The sequence below is a fragment of the Theropithecus gelada genome, chromosome 2 (assembly GCF_003255815.1).
Source record: "Theropithecus gelada isolate Dixy chromosome 2, Tgel_1.0, whole genome shotgun sequence".
Lineage (NCBI taxonomy): Eukaryota > Metazoa > Chordata > Mammalia > Primates > Cercopithecidae > Theropithecus > Theropithecus gelada.
The window spans coordinates 105,292,534-105,299,827 of record NC_037669.1 but is presented as its reverse complement, the minus strand read 5'-3'; positions in this window follow the sequence as shown (position 1 = coordinate 105,299,827).

Below are 7,294 nucleotides of genomic sequence, written 5' to 3'. Positions count from 1 at the left end.
GATGAGAAAAATCAGTAGAGAAGTTTCGCTGTGAAGAAGCAGCAAGTTGGTAGCCGGAAGGGGAAACGGGATCAAATTTTTTTCTAATAGAAAAAGGATTTGTAAATAAGATTTTATTTAATGTGGAAGAAAGTACAACTTTACGTACTGATTAGAAAGAAGCTGCAGAGAGAGGGAAGTTGATGAGGCAGAAGAAAGGGTAGAGAATTGCTGGGACAAGGTATTTGAGTAGGTGAAGGGAAATGGTATCCAGAATATAGCGGAGGAGCTGATTTTTAATAGATGGGCAGATAGTTTATTTACAGAAACAAGAGGGAAGGCAGAATATGTGAGCACAGATGCAGGGAGGTGGGTAGATGTGTTGGTGGGTACTTGAGGAAGCTCTCCTGATTGCTTCTATTTTCTCAGTGAAAGAAGCAAGGACATCAGCTGAGGAGGATGGAGAAGGAGGTGACAGAATTTGGAAGAATAGGAGGTATGACAGAATCATCTAGAAGAATGGGGGAATGAATGGTCTAAAGACATGTGGCAGCATGGCCTCCTTAAGGTTAAGGAGCATACATTTTTTAGTGACTGCCTTATTCTCTGAATTCCAGTATTAATATTCTACATCATTCATTTGGCAATTGACACTCGTTACATTCAATTGTTGTTTATCTGTTCTTGAGAGTTCCATCTCCCTGTTTTTCCTGATTATACCTCACCTGTTAGGGCCTGAGACAAGTAACGTGCCATAGGGAATCATTTAAAACCACAGAACTGAGGGCTTCAGGAAATGTGAGAATATACGTGTGGCCCCCTGCTGCTGTGACTATGTAGGGCGGTCCGTCTAATTCTCCAGGGCAGTGTTATCAAGTCCGTGGGGTTAATATACATCAAACCACATCCTCCTACCCGTCCTCTATCTCTAATAAAGGTGCCATTTTGGCCTCCAGAGTTACTTTTTTGTTTTATTTTTCAATGTATTCAAAAGCTGGCTGATGCAGTCATTTGTTAGAGACTCCCTTGAAGACCCCAGGGAGATACAGAAGTGTTCAATAAACATTTGAGACTAGAGGAGATGTTGATGCAAATGTTGGGTTTGAGAGGACTCAGGAGAAGGATTTGGAGAGTTGAGGAACATCAGACATCAGATTAGATGCCATATGATGAAAAGAGTCCAGGGTCACACAGGGATGAGTGTCCAGGTGAGGAGGGATGCTGGGAGTTGCAGGTTTCTTGAGCAAATTACAAAAACAGGAGCTAAAAGTATAATGAGGGTGAGAAGAGCAATAATGAAGGTCTACAAGGCAGGGCTGTGTTTGAAGCTGTGCTGCACCGACCAGATTCCTCCAGCTGCTGCGAGTACTGGGTGCCCCTGGGAGAAGGTAAGGACCTGAGTTCATCCCAGGATACTGACTTTGGCTGACGGTATATCCAAGGCTATGCCTTCCTCCCTAGGGGCAACCCACAGCCAAAAGAAAGTCAAGGTTGGGGTACAAAGGTCCATCCCCTTTGCCTTAATTTAGGATCTCTGAAGGGCTATCCAAGCCCCTGACTTCCCCATGGGTCCACTGAAGCCCCTGTTAAATCTGTGTCAACCCCTCCCTCTGCTCAATCCTGTTTCCTTCACTCCCTTACAGCTGTTGTTGCCAAGGGCATTCACTAGTAGACCTGCATGGAAATCTCTGCTTCGGGTTTCCTTCCCATTCTATGGCAATTTTAACAGAAGTGGTCCTAGGAGGCAAACTGCTAAAATGGAATTTTGGAACTGGATCAGCAACCAGCCACCTGGCAATGAGGACATCATCCCTCGTAGTAAGTGGAGTACTGATACCACCTGGCGTGCTGTGGCTGCAAAAGTTAAAACTTTTACCCATGGAGAAGTTGTGATGGGATATCGGTAGGAAGTAATGAAAGCAGTATCTCAGGCATTTGAGAGGCTTATCAGAAATTGTGATTATGGAGTCAGATGGTGGCTGCTGGAGGCTATTGCTGCACTGGAAAAATATAATAAAAGATGTGAAGGTGATTAATTGCCAATTGAAGATGAACTGTGAACATCACAGGACTTCCCTGGCAGCATATGAAGAAGCTCATCTCCTGTAGTCACAGGGGAGAAAAAGCAGAATGTCAGGCCTGGGACTTAATTATAAGGAAAGTGGAGTTCTGCAAAAGGCCGAATTTTCATGCTAAGTCCACTATGATAAGGTTAGGGCTTTGGTTAGGAAGAAGTGGGACCCTGTAACTTGGGATGGGGACATCGGGTCAATGAATCTGAAAATCTCAAATTCTGAGATTCCCCTAAATGCTCTGGGCCTGCAGAAGTGACCTGCCTTTCCCTGCTAAACACTAATGCTCCTCACTTGCTTGAAGATAAGAGATTTCTGTCCTATAAAACAACACATGCCCAGCTCAGAAAATGCCCCTAGAACAATAATTAGAGTTAAGTCATCCAGGGAAGTACTGAGATCACTAGGGGAGAACAGGGATCATACCCTTAAGGTGCTGTGGGACGTAGCCAACACCTATCAGCAGAAGCCAGGAGAGCTTGTGTGGGAGTAGACCTGAGGGTGTTAGAGCAAGTCAGCAGCAGAACACATAAACTTTGGTAGGTAGAGTTTATCAACATGGAAACACTCTTCAAGACACAGGACTCAGTGCCTAGGCACTCTAGGAGACGTCGTTAATACACTGCTAGGTTAACCATTGACACTGCTATGGCAGACGGTGGAGGAAGAGATCCAAAGACTCAGAGAAGTAGCTTGAGGTAAGGATACGTGGGCAATGGTAAACAGCTTGGATGGTTGGTCAAGGCCTAGAAGGAGGAATATTGGAAGCCAGGGAACAGTGAGAACTGGGGAATTTAGAGATGGATGACCTGTGGGAGTGGGCATGAAAAGTGAAAAGTGGTGTATCACATGTTAATGACCTCCAGAGGACACCTACCACAGAAGATGAATTAAGCAACCAAGTAGACAGAGCGGCCAGGCTAGCTGACATCAGCTAGTCATGATCACTGCCCACCTTAGCATTGGCATGACTGACCCATGAGCAGAGTAGGCATGGTTGTAGGGATGGAGGCCATGCATGAACCCAACAGAAGGGGCTCCCACTCACCAAGGCTGATCTAGTTGTTGAATGTACAATTTACTAGCCAAAGACTAGTAAATGCTGCACCCCAGGGGCTGGTACTCAAGGACACCAGTCAACCTCTTGGTGTTAAGTCGACTACATCAGAACTCTTCTACCCTGGGAGGATCGGTGATCCATCTTGACTGGAATTGACATATATTCCAGATACAGGTTTTTCTTTTCTGACTACAGGGTTTCAGCACCATTCTCCAAGGACTTAGAATCTGAATCAGTGGTACAAGACCTCACATAATATTGCATCAGGGAAAAGGACATACTTTGGAACAAAAGAGGTATAGAAGTGGATGGACGACTATGGGATCATCTAGTTCAATCACATATTGTACTACATAGAAGCCACTAGCCTTCCTATTAGAGCAGGGGGATATATCTTTGCATTTACTGTTGAGGTGCCAGTTTTGAAATGATGCCCGTGAAATGGGGTATCATTCTCCAGGATATAGTTCATACTCTAAATCAATAATCACATATGGCACTATGTTCCCAGTAGATAGAATACAGGGCTATAGGCACCAAATAGTAGAAGTAGAAGTGGCCCCTTTGGGGAATTTTCTTTCCCGCATGAGCAACTAACACTCTGTATCTAGAAGTCCTGGTTCCTAGCGGGGAAATATTTCCACCAGAGATACAGTAAGAATCCCTTAAGCGATGGCTGTCCCCCAGTCACTTCTGGCTCTTTGTAACCACCCTGGCATGGGTAATTGACCCTGCTCATCAGAAGGAGGTAAGAGTACAGATAAAACATAGGCCAGGCTATATAGAAAACTAGAGAAACATAATTAACAAGCTTGATCTAATAGTAGAATTCCATATTCACGAAATAGAGAATGAAAATTCTAGCACATATAGAATATTTATAAAAACTGATGGCATGTGAGATCAAAAGAAGTCTATTAAACAAATACTGAAGAGTTGATGGCTTGTAGGTTGACGATTGCTAAGCATTTTTTTTTTTTTTTTTGAGATGGAGTCTCAGTCAGCGGCCCAGGCTAGAGGGCAGTGGCACGGTCTTGTCTCACGGCAACCTCCGCCTCCCTGGTTCAAGCAATTCTCTTGCCTCAGCCTCCCAAGTAGTTGGCATTATAGGCACACACCACCATGCCTAACTAATTTTTTGTATTTTTAGTAGAGGCAGGGTTTTGCCATGTTTGCCAGGCTGGTCTCAAACTCCTGACCTCAGATGATCCACCCACCTCGGCCTCCCAAAGTGCTGGGATTACAAGCGCGAGCCACTGCGTCCAGCCTGCCAAGCATTTTTAATCATGCACCTTCACTGTTGTAGGTTAGGTTTCCTGGGAAGCAGAGTCTGAGATTGAGATTCATGTGCAAAATTTTCAGTCATAACCCAAACTTTGGCATTACACAATATACCCATGTAACAAACCTGCATGTGTACCCTGTGATCTAAAATCAAAGTTGAAATTATAAATAAACAAATAAACAAAAAAACCCCAAAATGTTTAGAGAGTGATCTCAGAATTAACACCTTTGAAAGAGAGGCGGGAGAAGCAGGAATGAGCAGAGGAAGAAGTTGAGGGGCATTGCAGGACGAAGGAAGACCTCATTCCAATCAATGTGGCCCACCAGGAGCTCTAGACCATGTCAGCCCTGCAGAGCTGGGGCAAGACGACTCCTGCCCGGAGCAGGCAGTGGATGCAAATTACCTTTGGAAGAAGGTGTGACCTTGAGCAAGGCAGTCCCTAAAGAAGGCCGTCTTCTGGCAGCACTTCTGGAAGCTGGGAGAATTAATCTTTCATTCCTGAAAGAGGATGTGGGTAGCACATCACAGAAAATTTTAGTATATATATCTAATATGCAGAATGCTTATTGACTTACAAATCATATACTTTCCCTATTATATTGATGTACATGTACATTATACAACACAAAAAAGAAATTTAGAAATGATGAGATATTGATTAAATAATATATTAAAACATCTTACTAATATGTGATGGTTTCATATTATTATTAGCTAATATCGGACAGTATACTTTTAGGGCAAACTTCACTATTTATGGCAGGTACATAAATATTTCTTTTTTAAAAAATTTATTTATTATTATTATTTTTGAGATGGAGTTTTGCTCTTGTTGCCCAGGCTGGAGTGCACTGGTGTGATCTTGGCTCACTGTAACTTCTGCCTCCTGGGTTCAAGCGATTCTCCTGCCTCAGCCTCCTGAGTAGCTGGGATTACAGACGTGTGCCACCATCCCAGTTAATTTTTGTATTTTTAGTAGAGATGGGGTTTCACCATGTTGGTCAGGCTGGTCTTGAATTCCTGATCTCAGGCAATCCACCTGCTTCAGCTTCCCAAAGTGCTGGGATTACAGGCGTGTGCCACCGCACCCGGCCATCAATCAAAATTTCTAATAATCTTCTTGATAATTTCCATTTTTTGGCCAACTTCTTGCAAGATTTGACTAACTCATTCTACCTTGTAATGCAGCTGACTAAAAGCTGACACCAGAACTACCAGCTCTGCCATTGTCTCGTTGCTCACCTTTGCTTGCTTTGTTTCATCTTCCCTTGTGCTTTCTTTGAAGGAATCCTTTTTTTATCATTTTATTTTTTAATTAACAAATAATAGCTATACATATTCATGGGGCTTATGGTGATGTTTTGATACATACACCGTATACTGTTCAGATCAGGTTAATTAGCATATCCATCATTTCAAACATTTATCATTTCTCTGAGTCTAGAATATTCAATATTCTCCTTCCAGCTATTTGAAACTATATAACATATTATTGTGAACTATATCATCCTACAGCGGTATAGAACACTAGAACTTATTCCTCCCATCTAGGTGTAATTTTGTATCCTTTAACAGCTCTCTCCCTATCCCTCCTTTCCCCTTACCCTTCCCAGCCTCTAGTATCCTCTGTTCTACTTTTTTTCACTTCTATGAGATCTGCTTTTTTTAGCTTCCCCATATGAGTGAGAACATGTGGTATTTAGCTTTCTGTTCCTGGCTTATTTCACTCAGCACAACATCTTCCAGTGCTATCCATGTTACCACGAAATAACAGGATTTATTATTTTTTATGGGTGAACAATATTCCATTGTGTATGTGTACCCCATTTTCTTTATCCATTCACAAGGAAATTTTTTTAAGAGGGCTTCCCTTCAAGGAATTTGTGAGGGTTAGTTTAGTTAAATTCAATAATTTAGTCTGAATATCCACTTACCCCATTACATAGAATCTGCAATATTTCTGAATACGCTGAAAACAAATGAAAGTGGGAGGATACCACTGTCAGCCTCTGCATTTTGGATGTTGCCTGCTTTGCTCAGGACACCTCATAGCTGTCTGAGATGCAACCTGTTGAGGGCAACAGTGTACATCAGCACACAAAATATTAATCAAGGTTAAGTTCTTATTTTGTAGGCAAAAATAAGTAGCAATGGTAGTTCTAGTATTTTCTGCCTATACCTCTATGGATCATTTTTCATACTCATTTGGGTAGAGGCACCCCATTTTGGAGATCTCTGATCTAGTGAGCAGAAAGTTTATGCACCCCAGATTTAGTACTTTTAGTCAGTGCTGAGAGATACTGCTTTTCCAATTTTTCTTCTTTTTCCCTTATGCTATTGTTGATCACTTCTCCTTCTGTTAATACATATTTTCTTCATGAATGTTTTTTTATTTCTAATTAAGTAACAGTCAAGCTGAGGTTCAAGTAGGCCTGTGAGACTACTTCCTACTAAATGTTTATTTACAGCCCTGTTCTCAGGTTCTTAGTGGGCATCTCCGTCTGCCCACAACAATTATATGTGGAACATACAAAAATTTCTGAGTAATTCAATATCAAGTTGAAAAACACATGAGACTGGCAAAAACATTTTTTAAAAAAACAAATTTTGTTTAATGAGACAAGATTCTTAAAACTACCTGTGTGGCTGAGCCTGGTGGCTCGTGCCTGTAATCCCAGCGCTTTGGGAGGCCGAGGTGGGCAGATCATCCGAGGTCAGGAGTTCAAGACCAGCCTGGCCAACATGGTGAAACCCTGTCTCTATTAAAAATAGAAAAATAAGCTGGGTGTGGTAGCGCGTGCCTGTAATCCCAGCTGCTTGGGAGGATGAGGCAGGAGAATTGCTTGAACCCAGGAGGCAAAGGTTGCAGCGAACCGAGATCGCGCCATTATACTCCAG